We start from the raw sequence: 16,444 nt of genomic DNA on the forward strand, positions 1-16,444 counted from the left end.
CCTGTGTTTTCATGGAAAAAAACAAGGTAACTTACAGTCTCCAAACAAGCCCATACTGCAGTGTCTTTTCCACTGAAAGACTCCAACATTATTTACACTGCTCCTAGGCAATTATTTTGAAATAATAAACTCACTGCAGCTAGTTCATCTCATTCTACATGCATGGAATCTTTCTCTTCTAGGACTATATACAGGTTCTCAAATGTCCTCTGTAAAAACAGCTTTTAATGGCTTCGCTTTGGGGCAAGAGGGGAAAAAATCAAAACTAGGCCTTGCTTATGTTTTCAGCAAGAACCATTTATATACAGCTCTTGTAGAACTGCACTGGCCTATAAAGAGTTATGTTTTGTTTTTTAATTCATCTAAGCTTTAAAACAGGCAGAACAGCACTATCCAAAAAAAATCTTCGAAATAAATGAACCTGCTCCAAGAAAGGATGAACACAAGGTGAGAAAACCAACAACTAAAATTATTAATTGGGATTTGCATAATGATTTCCAATTTTTTATTCAAACTATATGGGAATATATATATATATATGTATATATATATATATACATATACATACATACATATATATATATACATATACATACATACATATATATATATATATATATATATATATATATATATATATATATATATAAAATCCAGTGATTCCAAGAGCTGGAGCTTCAGTAAAAGAGAAAACAAACAGAACACCAAACAACATGAGACTTGTCACAGAACAGCAGGACATAAGAACTTTCTTCTTCAGATACAAATGAAAATGTGAAAGAAACAATTGCATGTTGCATCACTGCTGCACTCTGATTCTTTTGTTCCAAAAACCACACAAGACGCACTAAGCTGCTGACACAAGAACAGGAAAAGCATGAAATCTCTATACCAGTCTATATTTGAGAACTAGTACAGTGATACAGAAAACTCACTTACTTTTGACTGCTCTAACTACTGATGTTACAAATACTCTTGCTTCGGGCTTCATATACAGAAGGACAACATCACAGGGAAGAGAGAGGAAAAAAATAAAAATCAACAAAACCAGCAGCCCCTCTCACCCCCCAAAGCAATATCACATTTGTTCATATATGGGAAGTTCTGTTCCAAAAGCCTGGAACAAAATGTACAGCAAACCCAGCGCTTGCAGAAAGCCCTGCAAGCCTGAGAAGTGCAGACACTGTTCACATCCAGCTGACGCAGGACCTCTGGAAAATTAAATGGAGGCATGAGGGGGTAGGGTATTTCTGCTTTTCCTGCCTAGAACATGGTATGAAAAAGTGTTCAATATGGATAAATGCCACTACAGTTATTGCAAAAGAGATGTTAATCAAATTTTTGCTCCCGAATTATGGCAACCATAGATATCTAATGAAATGTAACACAACATCCTAAGAGCTACAGTGAAACCATTACAATAAGAAGCTAAGGCTCCCTCCCTTCACTGCTGGAAGCAGCGTTTGCCAGCAAAGAAAATAAACTTTTTTATTTGTTCTCCCTCATATGCTTACAGATGACTCGACCAAAAGTATTCAAATAACAAATAGAGGTAAGAGGTAGAAGGTAACTTTTTTAGCACTCACAGAGCTGCCCAGTGTGGCTGTGCTATTAAAGATGAGATAGAAAAGCTGTACCCAACCTCTAAGCAAACACACTCCTAAGAAGTCAGAAAAAGCTTTGCTGGTGTGTGATCATACACAGATTAATGATTTCAGAAGGTAAGTCAAAGAGTTGGTAAGAGCTGGTTCTGCCCCATTCTCCAATTTGCATTCATGGTGTAAGGCTTCAGTTATTATCCCTTAAAAATAGCTGAGAGACCACATTCCATAAAAAAAACCCCTCAACATTAAAAACATTAAAGTGTAACAGCAGAAAGGAAGGCTGGACTAAAATGACATTATGTCTTGCAGACAACACTGGAGAAATGGAATCCTAAGGCAGAGAAACAGAGCAACCAAACTGGACTGTAGACAGAGAGAATATTAAAACATTGCTTTGGGCAGGCTACCTGCAGATGACTGAAACCTCAGGAAGACGGAGAGAAAAAGGTTATGACAAGAAGTCTGAACAGCAATGAGCAATTTTTAATCAGTCTTTAACATACCTAACTTAACAGGTATAGAAGAGGCCTAGTTTCCAAAGGGCAGATCTTAGGATCGGCTGAAAAACTGAAAACCACTAGTCAATTCAAAATTTCTGGCTGAAACAGCTTGGGTGTGAAGAAGGCTTTAAAAACAAAGAATGATAACAGGGTAAAGTATAGCGATCGCTGGAATTGGAAAAAAAACCCCATCAATACAGAGAAAATTGGATTCAGAGAAAGTTGAAAGTACAAACTCCATTAGAAGGTCAACACCAAAATATGTCCCAGAAATGCATCCATTCTGATGACTTTCTGTTTTTAAAAAAAATAACTTTACACTCTGATATGCCAGAAAGGAACATTGCAAATTTTTATTTAGAAATGCATTTCAGATTGTTGTTTGTCTTTAAATATTGCCTTTTACATTTGATAATTCTTAAAATCACACATTGCATAAGAAATGCTAAACAAACTAATGACAAATTATAAAAGAAAACTTTTAAGTTTTAGTAAACTAAAGCATTTTAAAGTGACTTTGTTTCAATTTGGTTTGTTTGGGTTTGGTTTGTTTTTTTTTCCTTGATACCTCACTGAACTTGAAGGATGGAATATCCTTCAAATACTCTGAATAAAAAAAAAAAATTCTAATATAGACTATTTTAATGTAAAACTTTACAAAAAAACTCCAAACCCAAACATCACACCTCAATGAGTTCCACAACATTCATTTACATTTATATGTAGTCTCTAGTTGCATCACAGCAATAAAAGAGAGATTCACAAAACACAAAGTCTATCTCCATTTCTCTCTTACAGGTAATAAGAAACAACAATAAATTCTTTAAGTAGAAGCATAGAATAGACTAAACCAATTTTCATTCTGCTTCAAGTTGGGTGTGGAGGGAATTGGCTAATAAAAAGTCTTACACACAAAACCCATTATAGGAAGGCTTATTTCCCCAAAAGTGGGTCAGAAACAATTTCAACCTTGTTAACGGGATGTGGAAACAAAGAATGTTGAAACAAGCAATGCAAGAAAGAGATTTTTAACTCTTTTTTTTTTTTTTGTACCCAACCTGTAAGTTTAACAAACAAAATTTAAGGGATCAAAGCTAACCTATTATGAAGCATAAAACTATGTCCACTGAAAACCATAAATTATGTATGGAACAGGCACATTTACTAGTGCTGCCAGTAAAGCAGAACATCTCTGAATGAGCACTGACTGGTGAATGCCTCATGTTCTTTTATGATGAATTACACAGAAAGCCCCAACACCACAACTAAGGTGCTGGAGTTCATGTACACGAGTGCTTGAGAGTCACAGAATAAGGGGGAGACAAAAATAATACCTTTTTCCTTTTGGTCAGGTCCAACGTTTTATGAAGAGTAATTGCCACTAACACAAAAATTAACATACTGAAAAAGTCAGATAAAATTGTCTTCTCTACTTCCCATTTTATTTATTTCTCTCCTCACTCCCCTCAGCACATCTCCTTTCTTCAAATGATGCAGCTGCATAAAACTTTGAAGTACCGATTGCAGTGATGCACTAAATTCCACGAAGAAGATAAAGCATTTGAGAATGTAAGAACCAGCATGTTATGCCAATTTGAACATTTCTTCCATCGTGAACAGTTAATTTTCAAAAGAGAAAGATTTTGCTTCTTTCAGAACAAAGGGTGATTTCAAAACAGGTTCATTTATATTAAAGACTCAAAAGAATTTGAAGTCCTAGTGAAGTGTGGGGAATGTCTATATGGCCCAATGAGGCACAGTGCATCAACTCTTCCCTGCTCCAAACCCCCCACCCACAGTCATTGCAAGCCTGCATGTTTACTTGCTACTTGTGTGGACACGTGGCTGTGAGCAGTTTACTATTTCCTAAAACAGACTGATGAAAATCTGCAGGCAAGCTATCAGATTCAACTAAAAATAGGGTGAAATATACTTGATATGCAACTTGCCTTAATACAGGAAAATATGAAGTGCTACTAAACAATGCAATTTCCCCCCAGATACTTAAAGTGGCTCTGATTCCAGCTAAAATATCATAGAATCATAGAACAGAAAAGTTTGGGTATGAAGGGACCCTAAAGATCATCTAATTTCATCAACCCTGCCATAGGCAGAGACACACTCAGCTAGAGCAGATCAGGTTGCTAAAAGCCCCATTCAGCCTGGTCTTTAACACTTACAGGGATGGAGCATCCACAGCTTCTCCAGGAAACGTGTTCCAATGCCTCACCACTCTCACAATAAAGAACTTTCTCCTGAAGTTCTAATCTAAAACTGCCCTCTTTGAGTTTAAAGCCATTACCAGCTTAGGATCGCCCCAACCCGGGTGCAGGACCTTGCACTTGGCCTTGCTAAACTTCATGAGTTCCACACAGGCACGTGCCTCGAGCCAGACAAGCAGGGCATCCCTTCCCTCCAGTGCGTGCACTCCAGCACACAGCTTGGTGTTGCTGGCAAACTCACCGTGGGTGAGGTGAATCCCACAGTTCTTGTCACTGACCAAGGTGTTAAACAGCACTTGTCCCAGTACTGACCTCCAAGGAAGGCCCTTCCTCGCTGGTCTCCACTTGGAAGCCGAGCTGTTGACCACAACTCCAGCCAGTCCATCCATCAAATCCATGTCTCTCCAGTTTGGAGACAAGGGTTTCGTGAAGGACAGTATCAAATGCTTTGCACAGGTCCAGGTAGGTGTTGTCAGCTGCTCTTCCCTCATCCACCAGTGTTGCCACCTCATCGTAGAGGGCCATCAAACTTGTCAGGCGTAATCTGCCCCTTAGTGAAGCCCTGCTGTCTGTCACCAGTCACCTCCCTGTTCTCCATGTGCCTCAGCAGAGTTACCACAAGGATCGCATCCATGATCTTGCTGGGCACTGAGGTGAGACTGACTGGGCTGTAGTTCCCTGGGTTTTCCTTTTCCTCTTTTTTAAAAAATAGGGGTTATATTTCTTTTTTTGCAGTCAGTGGGAACTTTACCAACTGCCACAACTTCTAAAATATAATGGCTTATCCACTTCATCTGTCAGTACCCTTAGGACCCATGCATATATGAAAGTATTTTTCAGTCCTTGTGCTATTTGAAAAATCCCAAGTCTTTTCTATTTACTTAGACCTATACAGAAGTAAAAATATATAAATTTCCTCTTCTTTTCATACTGAAGACACTGGTTTAGCACTGCATTTTTTTCCAACTTCTCATTTAAAGCAGGTGGTTTAATTTTCAAATCTTCGGGGAAAAATATCCATCTTGGGCTGAAACTTTATCTGTCTCAATTCAAGAGAGAGGATTCATTTTTTTCTCCTAAAGAAAGTTATAAACCTCATCTTGAAGTCTTTGAAGATGAAATGTATTTTCCCTATGCTCCTAGCTTCAGCAATGGCCTAGAGATTTAACAGGAAAGTAGGTCATTAGAGTCCCAGATACTTTCTTTGACATAGCTAAATGACATTTCTTCTGGAATCCAAATGTCATTTTTGCCCTTTATTCTTAGAAAAATAGAAGTCAATCCCCACTAGAAAACACTGCAATCATTACTTTTTGATAGAAAATTTAAATCAATGAAAAATAAAATAAGTTTGAGGTACTGCTTCTCTTCAGCTTGTGTTTCATATCAGTTTTCTAGGTTTCCTGAGCTGCCCAAGCCTCTTTCAGCTAGCTAGTATTTTCTAGTCAAGAATGAATCTAGATGTATACAAGACAGCATATGTGCATTTTGAAGGCCAGCTCACAGAGTTCACCATCGAAAAAATTCTGCTATGTTTCACCCTGATTTTAGAGAAAAAGAAAACCTAGCATTTTAGTGAACTTTCATGCTTCAATCTGACTTCACATTGTAACGCATTCAACAGCCACACAAAGCATAATGACTACATTACCATAGCGCAGATAAGTGAATAGCAATGGCTGAAACACAAAGCTCAACAGGTTTCGAGTCTAAATGGGCTAATTTCAATCACAAGCCACACTAGTTGAGAGAGCCTTGTCTTTCCTTTCACTGGCATCCTCCCGATGCCAGCCCAGATCTCTCCCCCAGCACAGTGTTTCTCCTCTAAGGATCCCCACTTCTCCCACACACATTTTAAGCGTGGCTGTGGAATTTTACAGATTGATTGGCATTTTGTGCTTTTCTATTATGCTCCCCCAGGATACACAATTTATGCCTAATAGAAGCTCACATCACACACTCAAGGAAACAAAGGAGAGAGAAACAGGGAAACAATATGTTTTCATAAGGCCTTAATACTTGAATGACACAAGTGACAGAACAACACTGAAAATGGAAAAAAAATTACCCAAAACACCCTAGAGCCTGGTGGGAAGCCAAGGGGATGGCCTACCAGGAGAAATTCTGAAATGCAAATCAGCATGGAAGCTGAAAGATCTGAGCACTAGAAATATGGTTTAGTTTAATTGATATGTAAAATCTGTGTTTAGCATTTACTTAAAAATCCTCTCCCGCTTAATTCAGTTCTTTCTTCCTCCTTTCAGGAGTTCCTTTCTCTCATCACCCTTCACACAGGTCCCAAGTATATCAAACTCCTGTTTTGCCTTCTTTTCTGTAACAGATTTGGAGGTTTCAACCTCTGACCCCAGGGTGAAGAAGTGAAACAGTGGCATGCAGGTTTTGACCAGAATCCAGGGAAAAGGTTCAGACAACTTCCCCTGTAATTCCAGCAGCACAGAACAGAGTATTTACAAACAACTGAACAGTCACATGCACTTGTCTTCTGTATAACTAGGATCGTGCTAATGAAAATGCAGGGAAGTCTCTAAAAAACCTCCTGTTGTTCCCTCATAATGTTCATCTAATAATGTTCCCTCATAATGTTCATCTACTGCATGTTCCAGTGCTGAGTTACTGACTTTCTAGAAACTTATGCCTTCACCTCAAACCAAGAAGGTAAAGAAATTAAGTCAGTAGCCTTGCAAAGAAATGTGCTCTGACATTAGCACAGCAGATAAAAAGATCATGCTGGAATTTCCATTACCCACATCAAGTGTGCTAATCTGGATGTGCTCAAGTGCTTTGCCTTGCTAAAGACAAAACCTCTTCCTAGTTCTGACTTGCAGTAACAAGTCCAACTCCTGGCCCTGCACAGGACCACCCCAAGAATCACACCACGTCTCTGAGAGCATTGTCCAAACACTTCCTGAGCTCAGACAGGCTCGATGCTGTTACTGCTTTCCTGTTCCAGTGTCCAACCACTCTTTGGGTGAAGAACCTTTCCCTAATATCCAACCTAAACCCCCCCTGACTCAGCTTCAGGCCATTCCCTCGGGTCCTGTCGCTGGTCACCACAGAGCAGAGATCAGTTCCTACCCCTCCTCTTCTCCTCACGAGGAAGTTGTAGCTGCAATGGGCTCTCCCTCAGTCTCCTCTTCTCCAGTTGAACACACCAAGTGCCCTCAGCCTCCCCTCATACGGCTTCCCCTCCTTTTAAGTGTGCTTCCCTGATGTTGGACCTTGCTAACTAGATGGTTTCCCAAACCCCAGAAACTTGTAACTTCTCAATGGAGCTACAAGGCCCACTTTTTCTCCTGAGCTTTTGAAGAGAGAAAAAAAGCCAAAGATTAGAGTAATTATATTATGTCTGGTCTGGAAATGCATTTTTACTAGTCTGCTTCCTAGGGAATATTTATTGTTTGAGTGGGATGGGTATTTCATTATGATAATCATTACAAAAATTAAATTCTGTAAGAGAAGCCCAACAATGGGAGGCAAGCCTATTCATCCTTTTCATTTCTGTACCTAACTTTATTTGAAAAGAATGTTGAATTACTAGCTCATTAGTTTTAAACACTTGTAAATTCCTAAAATGCCAATGGACATCAAGGCAGGGATTGATGTCTCTACAACTCCCTGACAGGAGGGGGGAGCCAGGTGGGGGTTGGTCTCTTTTCCCAGGCAATGATCATCAGGACAAGAGGGCATGGTCTCAAGTTGTGCCAGGGGAGGTTTAAGTTAAGATATTAGAAAGAATTTCTTTACAGAGGGGGTGATCAGACATTGGAATGGGCTGCCCAGGGAAGTAGTGGATTTTCCATCCCTGGAGATTTTTAAAAAGAGACTGGATGTGGCATCAGTGCCATGGTCTGGGAACCACAGTGGTAGTGGATCAAGAGTTGGACTTGATCTCAGAGGTCCCTTCCAACCTAGTTGATTCTATGATTCTATGATATTCTCCCTTAATTTCTGAGCTGCTGCTTGGGAAGCATTAGCTGACACACTTTACATTTCCAGAAGTCAGTGATAGATAAACACAATAAGTACTATTACCCAAAACAAATGAAAACTGTTACTTCTGAAAGAAACTATGCCATGAAACAAAGGGATTTCCGATGACAGACATTTTGAATGAAAAGCAAAACTACGTGAAAAGCAAAAATTTCTACCTTGAGAAACCCAGCTAAAAGAAATCCTTTTTCTCCTGATGCACCACACACAGCACGTGTAATGTACATGCATAGAAATGAGAATAACTATTAGAAATACCATACAAATAGAAAAGCCACCCCTCACAAAAGAAGAAGGGTTGCAGTACTCTCAGTAGAAGTTAAGAAAAGTGAGGCTGTGGGAAACCAGATGGATGCATTCCATCATGCACAGACACTGATATAAATCAGGAATCTAATCTTTGCTTACACCATCTAAACCAGCACCGGGAGGAAAGCTTTGGCAAAGTGACAGTGACTTCTAACAGCAGCTCTAAGGCACATGGGGACCTGCAAAGCCTAGGTAGGACCTCTACCCTTGGCTGCTGCAAAGGATGTTAATTCAGAATCAACAACTTAAGGCAAACACGGCATATTTCTCTCCATCTCCAGTGATCCACCAGATCTCGTGGTCAATAGATCAGCACAAATCATCCCATGATCATCTCTAACCAGATTTTTTGAAATAGCACCGTATGAACAGCACAGGAAAAAAAAAACCTTGCTACAAAGTACTCTGCTCAAGTGTTTTCCACTACCTTTCCCTTATATGCAGTCCATCATTAAAATGTGAGGAAGTCCTTGAAGTTATTAGCCCTTGAAAGAATCCCAGAGTAATGCTGAGCATAATGCCTACTTACAAAGAACTAGAGATCCTTATGGAACTATGGTAGCACACATGAAAAAGTCTTAGCTGATTGAGGCCTTTATGCTTCTACCAAGAAAGCAAGCTAATACAAATATAGAGCTACAATTGTTAGCAGTGATAGTGAATCCTCAGCCATTTAAACACCATGTGTTTCACCAACCACTGTCCACTAAAGTGAAATAAATTCTTTGAAGATCTGATGTCACAGAGAGATTTAAGAAACAAATCTTAAGAACTGAGCTAATGTGGAGAATCAGAGTAAGTCCAATGGTGTTCAATGAAGCATTCGAGGAAAAAAGAAAAATCCTTATATTTAAAACACTTCCTCCACTTCCTTTGGTTATAAAAGCACTCTGGAACAAAGCCAAACCCAAAAGAAAAGCCTATGCTTTCAAAAGTGTTTATCAACAGAAGAGTAAAAGTCAGTGATCATGGATTTACTGTAACCAACTGTTATCTTTTTTCTCCAGTATTTAAGTACATTTATCAAATTCCTTTTCTCTCTAAGAAATTTTTTCTCACAAAATTGAGGATTTCAGATATTTGGGGCAAAGAGAAGTTGACAACCTGCCTCAGAGCAGCAGCTCTATCAAACTGCCAGATTTCAGGCAGTCACGCGCAGCAATTCCACAGCACGTTTAAAATATGACAAACACATCCTGAGAACTCACTACATCCTTTTGATTGTACCTAAATTAACAGTCTGGACTCTGAAGCAGTGTTTTGTCTGGCTGGAATGTGAAAAATTACTTAACTGAGCCAGTACACAGCAATATGTGTACTGTGTATTCTGTGTCCTATGTATTCATGATACTTTCATATGGGAAATGCAGCTCTGCCTACAGAAATTCACTGTAGATAACCATAAGGGCTCAGTGCTTAATACCATGACCAGATTTACAACAGTACCTTCATTCAAATAGCAAATAAAGGAACCACATTTCCAGCAGAGTTCTATTCAAGTATGGCAAGCTCTCCTAATGCACTGCTTTTGACAGTCTGGTCTCAAATACTTAACACCCAAATGAGGGCAGACAAATTGAAAAAAAAAAAAAAAGCAATCAGAATTCATTTTAGCCACTGTGGAGGGAAGAGTGGCCTATCTGAAAGCTGGGGATTAAGAACTGACAAAATGCTTTAGCCGAGGATAACCAGGTCCACCTCAAAATGGAACATCCTCCCTGGAGTCCCTCTCCCATAACTGTGCTGCACTTCACAGGTGTGAAAACAAACATTACCTTGCTCCATCCCAACTTCTTCTACGCTGCCTAAATAACTATTTAGTCAATAAATGACTGACATATTGGCTCAGTGTAGATGTCTCTCAAACGAAAAGGACGCCAACAGCAATAGCCTCCCCCTACAGATATTGTTTCAGGGAGGCTTTGTACTTTCCTGTACTATTTCTGTGGTGTTCAAGTGGCTTTATTCCATGATGACCTGCAACTTTAACGAAAGTGTTACTTTACCTCCACTGTTAACAGTGCTTTTTTACATCTGTTCTGGAAAACATACCAAAATAAAATGCATTAAAAGCAGGAAAGAGGACATATATGCTTGTCAAACTGCTGCTTCCAGTGCTGCTCCACCTCAGAAAGGAAAAGCCAATTCATATTTTCACAGTCTCCTTAGCACATAGCAGAACTTGGGACCTTGAATGGGAGAAAGATTCTGGCTGGAACCACAGTGGTGAGCATTTGGACTGTGTACACACATCACCTGGAAATCTCAGCTGTCTCTATATTGGAAATATCTTACAGGTGCTAGGGCTAAGTATTTCCCCAATATAATTGCAAAAGGTGAAGAGCAGTGAGCAACTTTGTTAAGAGCTTTTATCATCATCATGATTCCAGTTTTTTCCCTCTGAGGATCAGCTGGAGGTTTTAAGGAGAAAAAAAAAAGTATAAAAACATGTTTTGTGACTCTTCTAAAAAAAAACTCTCTACAACTCAGACAACTGCTTTCTCTCCCAAATTGGCAAATGACATATATAAAATATACTTAAGTAGGTATGTATGGGTTTTTTGAGAGTCTAACATAATTATAATGCTTTATGTTATCTGATGGAAATATCTGTGAAATAACCTATTATCTTGATCTAATGTGAACTTTTGCATTTAAGATTTAAAAAAAAAAATCAACAAAACCCAACACACTGTTACATTTAGAGACTGAACATTAAATTGACAATACCATATTCTTTTCACCAAAATAGAACAAGAACTGAAGAAACAATAACAATTTCTTACCTAAATTAATTTCTCAAATACCTGCTCCTGTATAAGTGTTGACAGCAAAAGCGTGCAAGGAAGAGCAATGTTTCATATCTGCCTTCACAGTCCCTCTGCACTCTTAATATCTTAATTTTCAAAAGTTTATGTTTCTGAGCACTGTCTTCACAGATAAGCATCAGATTTTATTCTTCATCACCACTTTCCTCCCCCTCAGAAATGCTGAATGGGAGAAAACTCTGACTCTTAACTTCCACGAGAAATCCCGGAGGAAAACTGTGGCAGACGTAGGAATGAAATCCACACATTTCAACCTCACGGGTCTAACCAATGGATAGGATTTAATCACTGGAAAAAAGCACTGGACCTCCTGTGTTATACACTGGTAGCAGTGACTAAACTACAGGGGAGGGAATACCAAAGAGACAGTAAAGGAATGGTTATTAAGCCTTCATCAGCTTTGTTCTCTCCAAAAGTACAATCACTTATAAATACTAAAGGTGCTTTTAATACCTTAAAGTGACATATGAACGTTCTACCTTCAGGAGTTGAAACTGTATTTTGAATAAAAACATCATAAGATTTTACAAAGAAGAGCTCCTCTATTTCTACAGCACTAGCATATCTGAAAAATTTCAATCAGGCTTCAGATCACACTATGCTACTACAACAGTCTTGGCAAGCTTTTTGTAATGACCTTGTAGTAAAAGTGGAATATGACAAGCTTTTATTTTTACATGTCTCAAGGGTGAAAGCTTATAACCATAAATAAATGCTCCTCCAAACTACTGCGAGTTATGGAGTTTCCCCAGGCTCTACGCTGGATTCAGGCTTTCAAAATCTATACACTTCCACTAGTTTTTAATTTTTGCCATAATGTTGCAGCCATATGATACCCTGAGTTATCCATCCCTCAATAAAGAAAACTCTGCAACAGCAGAGCTAATACCTGACTGATGTCAATAACTGAATAGCTCAGGAATTTGTGAAGATAATGCAAATAAGACAAACAGCAGTGTTTGTGTCTCCTCTGTGTACATTTATCTCCTCCTGTTCCTAACATGGACAGATGCTGCTGCTCTCTGTTACTTGCTTGACTTTACAGTAATTTTACCATGAATGAGACGTGCTTGTCTAATTACATGTTCTGAAGAAAGGACCTAAAGTAGTGGGTTTAGACCCTGTAGATCTTCCAACTGTGTTAATCAATTCTGGTCAACACAATTTATCTTGGTTTATATGGTTTTTAGTGGAAACAATGGAATTCATGAAACCTATTCTTTACCAATATTATTTACAAATACTTATGTAGAGCAACACAATAAACCTTTACCATATGCTGTAAGAAAATCTAAGAGATGGTTGGGTAGGACACGACCATTGATGGAAACCTGATGAAGTCCAGAGAAACAAATTGATTCCCAACTAAAAGATAAAATGAGTCATTGCACAACTACCCAGGCAATAAGAGAGTATATTTGCACAACATCCTTCACATGATCCCTCCTGATTTAAACTTCAAATAAGCTGATACCAATTTCATTGACATAATGAGAACAAACAAAATAAATCAAGTGAATAAAGTCCAGAGTGATCTTTGCCTCCTGGATAAGATGCATTTAGACAGTGTATCAACTGCTACGATGATTTATCTTAGAGACTGAGATGTATGTTTTAAGCAGCATTGTTAAAGCTAAATTTAATCTTATGTTTAAAGAAGGAGTTTAAATCAGTCTCCCCTTTTAAATGTAAGGCAGAAACAACACACCTCTGCATCTGTAGAGGAGCTGACTGAAAGAGAAAAATGTTTAACCCTGGAACTCAAAGACAAAAGACAAAAGACAAAAGACAATTTCTCTGGGATACGGGTGCAGTACAAGTCAAGAAAAAGAGGCATCTCAAAAATCTCCTGGATATTCAACAGGCTAAAAAAATAGTACTGTTGATATTAAACTTGTGAAGCAAGTGAAATAGAGGTAAAGGCATTTAATGTACTTAAAAGTGTAATATTAAAATAAAAGTTTGAAGATATCTCCCATCAATAGGACTTCCTCTAGAAACCATTGTAGAGAGAGGATACAGTGTTGTGTATATAGAGACTGAATGGGTACAAAAGTAGTACTGCATTAGGAGAAGCAGTGGGACTATGACATGAAGGTTATTTCCCACTGAGAAAAATTAAAAACAGAGCTACATAGCTAAGATGGGGGAAAGGAGCACGGCAGAAACAGCTACCAATCCAATACGTTTTTATATAGATTGGATAGTACAAATCCTGCAAAGTTAAGCCAGTTACATCTTTCCCCAAGCAGTCTCCTCTTGGGACTTCGGAATCTTCTTGGAAATGTCACCATTTCCAATCTGTTGGCCTCAGAAGTCTTAAGAACATGAAGGAATGTTGTCCTTCTCAACAGGCACATGATAAGTGATCTTTCTGGAGGGCTTGTTTTCCCCTGCTACAACAGCAATTGGCCTTTACATTCTTTTTTTTTTTTTCTTTTTTTAGTAGGAGGTTGCCATATTCATCCTCACTATTCCAAACTAAAAAAACCAAACCAAACTAAAAAACCAAATGCAACAACAAAAACAAAATCCCAAACCTCGCCATGAAACAAACACAAAACCCAACAACCCCCACAACTAAAATTACCAGAAATTCCAATTTGCCTTTGGAAGGGTTATAAAGCCAAGTGCCTTATTACATGAGGTTTAGGGCAGCTCTGGAAATAACTTTTTAACAGCAGATGACACAGAATGTATCAAATAAATGAAAATGGGGAGCACAGAACTCCTGTCCTCAAATAATTACATTCAAATGAAGACACTTGGCCCCTCTCTTTCGCTTGCTGACTGAAAATTGACACATCATTAGCAGATCTGGTAGGACCACAGAGCCTGGAAACCATTGTCAACTGCTGCCAGAAGATATTTGCAAAAATATTGCCCCCAAAATGTCACAGTGGCCCTTCTTAAAGGGTCAAGCAATATTCAAAATGGTGCTTTGCTGAAGGAAATGCTCATTTATAGAGATCAAGTTAAACAAATCTCATCTGGTGCATTAAGAAACAGTCCTTAAAATATTTATGCACTGAAACAATTCTGATAGTCTGAGATTTTCAGGTGGCATCTTCAGTTTCTGCTTCATCAAATTAAGAGCCATAAATGACTATTTTCAGGTTTAATTTTAGCCCCTACCCTTTAAAATCTTTCTGAACTAGACTTCTTGGAAATGTCACAAGTATTCTGTCCAAAACATGACTGTGCTGTGGCAGCACCTGCCCAAAGTAGTCCAAAGCAAGATCCAGCCTTCTATGCAAAATCCAAGTATTTACCCTTTCTGGAGAACACAAAACAATCTCATGCAGTTCCTTCTAGGTAAGGGAAAGTCTAAGAAAGAAAACCATGGTAAAACAAAGCAATCACTGTGTGAATCTATCCTGAAGCTGTGAAATCCTTGAGACACTTCAATTTGACTGGAAGGCTCTGAGCAATCAGATTTAAGAGGGTTTTACTTATTCAGTAGTTAGGTCTAGATGACCTGCAGACCAAATGACCTTCCAACCTAAATTGATTCCAAGCGCCACAAAGCAAGGATAAAGTAGAAAGTTCAACAGCTGCTTTACAGCACTTAATACAAGCAGTCTTCAATAAAGTCTGAGAAAATACTTGAAAGGAAATAGCATTGAATGCAATGTTTGAGAGCAAGGGCTCTAGTGTTCTCCTTACAGACAATCCCATGAGGAGGGGGAGGGAAGAGGGAGACCAGCAGTTTTCCGGTGCTAACAATGCACAAACAAAAGACAGCTGGTCCCACAGACTATCACCTTCTAATGAGCTCAGGAAAACCTCAGATCTCAGGGCAGGCGTGAGCCCCAGCTGCACCTCGCTGAAAATGGCAGCACAAATTCCAGACTTTCAGGAGGGAAAGATGAAGATCCATAAATAAGATCGTAGACATAAAAGAGTGCTGGATTTCATATTATAAGTACCAAAAGTGAGACTCCTGAGAATTCTCTCAGCTGTGAATTGATGTTTCTGATGCCATGTTAGGCACCTGTTTGCCAGTTAAGTGTGACACTTTAAAAGGATGAACAGAACGTTCTTTAATGCTTAGACAGAGCAACAAGAAAAGCCATAAGACATCATCTACTTTATGTCTTCCACCACAGGAGATTATAAAATAGGTCCTATGCTTTGGTTAAAAGATAGAACTATTGCAGGACTGAATTCCTTGTGGGTATTGGGTACCTTCATCACAGGGCTGTTTGGCACCAAAGGAAGAGCTGAAGACTTCTTGAAGGCCCTGTGCAACTGAGCTCCAAAGATAATGCACATCACAGTGTCAAGCCCAGTTTACCAAATATAGCTTCAGTTGTGTATTCAACATTGGTGTGCACTTCTGAAATAAGGGGGTGTTAATGTCCACAGATGAGTGGGGCCCATGAGTAATTGTGACTCATTCTATAACTCCAGTGCCTCCAGGGCAGTTTCTGTTTGAATGGCAGTATATGGGTACATGATCACTGAATATGGACGAGATTGTGCTCATTTGTGCTGAAGATTTGCTTCTGTGCATGTGTTTTGGTTTTACCTTTTTTTTTTCTTTTTTTTTTGTTAATTATGAAGGTCCTAAAGTCTTGACCCATTGTTTTACAGCATCACAGCTGAATATATAACAATACAGGAAAGAGTAAAGCAAATTTCAAAGCATGCATAGGCGAATACATGAACTCAATTTTATTCACTCCCCTCACTCATGACATTCAATGCATGCAAAGTTTCTGAGGAAAAAAAAGCCATGCAAGGGTTTAAAAAAAAAAATCTGAGCTGAATTTTAATTATTGATTTAATTATACTAATACATTAACACCATCAGTTGGCTGGTTTTTCTGATTATCTTTATTGTTCCACATCTTAAGCTAAGCAATGTATATAACTAAACTTTATAAACATCCTGAGTATGAGTTTTTAACTTTCAAAATACACGTAAACATGCATAGATATTTGCCTTAAAACCTGATGTTTAATTA

At 38.6% G+C, this 16,444-nt stretch overlaps 1 protein-coding gene across 3 annotated transcripts in view; it reads right to left on the reverse strand.

Annotated features, from left to right (window-relative positions):
• The window catches only part of CADM2 (cell adhesion molecule 2), a 610,491-nt gene that overhangs the window by 197,638 nt on the left and 396,409 nt on the right, over positions 1-16,444 (reverse strand). The gene's annotated exons all lie outside the window — the stretch shown is intronic.

This window comes from Pseudopipra pipra, chromosome 2 (assembly GCF_036250125.1).
Source record: "Pseudopipra pipra isolate bDixPip1 chromosome 2, bDixPip1.hap1, whole genome shotgun sequence".
NCBI classification, from domain to species: Eukaryota; Metazoa; Chordata; class Aves; order Passeriformes; family Pipridae; genus Pseudopipra; species Pseudopipra pipra.